Here is a 1,769-nt window from a genome sequence, read left to right on the forward strand (position 1 = left end):
GATTGCTATGCGGTGAGGCTCCTCGGCCGCCTTGGAACTATCTGTGTATCGGACGCGTCGCGGGATAAGGGGTTGTCACTGGTAGTCGCCCCAAGCGCGTCCGATGCTTGGACCATTCCGAGGCGGACCTGAAGCCTCTTCCCTCTAGCCGTTGGGGCTTTCTCGCCGCATCCCTCGCCTCGCACCCTGATTGCTATGCTGTGAGGCTCCTCGGCCGCCTTGGAACTATCTGTGTATCGGACGCATCGCGGGATAAGGGGTTGGCAGTGGTAGTCGCCCCAAGCGCATCCGATGCTTGGACCATTCCGAGGCGGCCCTGCAGCCTCTTCCGTCTAGCCGTTGGGGCCATCTCGCCGCATCCCCCACCTCGCACCACGATTGCTATGCGGTGAGGCTCCTTGGCCGCCTCGGAACTATCTGTGTATCGGACGCATCGCGGGATAAGGGGTTGTCACTGGTAGTCGCCCCAAGCGCGTCCGATGCTTGGACTATTCCGAGGCGGCCCTGCAGCCTCTTCCGTCTAGCCGTTGGGGCCATCTCGCTGCATCCCCCACCTCCTCGGCCGCCTCGGAACTATCTGTGTATCGGACGCATCGCGGGATAAGGGGTTGGCAGTGGTAGTCGCCCCAAGCGCGTCCGATGCTTGGACTATTCCGAGGCAGCCCTGCAGCCTCTTCCGTCTAGCCTTTGGGGCCATCTCGCCGCATCCCTCGCCTCGCACCCCGATTGCTATGCGGTGAGGCTCCTCGGCCGCCTGGGAACTATCTTCGTATCGGACGCATCGCGGGATAAGGGGTTGTCACTGGTAGTCGCCCCAAGCGCGTCCGATGCTTGGACTATTCCGAGGCGGCCCTGTGGCCTCTTCCGTCTAGCCGTTGGGGCCATCTCGCCGCATCCCCCACCTCGCACCCCGATTGCTATGCGGTGAGGCTCTTCGGCCGCCTTGGAACTATCTTCGTATCGGACGCATCGCGGGATAAGGGGTTGTCACTGGTAGTGGCCCCAAGCGCGTCCGATGCTTGGACTATTCCGAGGCGGCCCTGCAGCCTCTTCCGTCTAGCCGTTGGGGCCATCTCGCCGCATCCCCCACCTCGCACCCCGATTGCTATGCGGTGAGGCTCCTCGGCCGCCTTGGAACTATCTTCGTATCGGACGCATCGCGGGATAAGGGGTTGTCACTGGTAGTCGCCCCAAGCGCGTCCGATGCTTGGACTATTCCGACGCGGCCCTGTGGCCTCTTCCGTCTAGCCGTTGGGGCCATCTCGCCGCATCCCCCACCTCGCACCCCGATTGCTATGCGGTGAGGCTCCTCGGCCGCCTTGGAACCATCTTCGTATCGGACGCATCGCGGGATAGGGGGCTGTCACTGGTAGTCGCCCCAAGCGTGTCCGATGCTTGGACCATTCCTAGGCGGCCCTGAAGCCTCTTCCGTCTAGCCGTTGGGGCCTTCCCGCCCCATCCCTCGCCTCGCACCCCCGATTGCTATGCGGTGAGGCTCCTCGGCCGCCTTGGAACCATCTGTGTATCGGACGCATCGCGGGATAAGGGGTTGGCACTGGCAGTCGCCCCAAGCGCGTCCGATGCTTGGACCATTCCGAGGTGGCCCTGAAGCCTCTTCCGTCTAGCCGTTGGGGCCTTCCCGCCCCATCCCTCGCCTCGCACCCCGATTGATATGCGGTGAGGCTCCTCGGCCGCCTTGGAACTATCTGTGTATCGGACGCATCGCGGGATAAGGGGTTGGCACTGGTAGTCGTCCCAATCGCATCCGA

Source organism: Cryptomeria japonica, unplaced genomic scaffold (assembly GCF_030272615.1).
Source record: "Cryptomeria japonica unplaced genomic scaffold, Sugi_1.0 HiC_scaffold_365, whole genome shotgun sequence".
Lineage (NCBI taxonomy): Eukaryota > Viridiplantae > Streptophyta > Pinopsida > Cupressales > Cupressaceae > Cryptomeria > Cryptomeria japonica.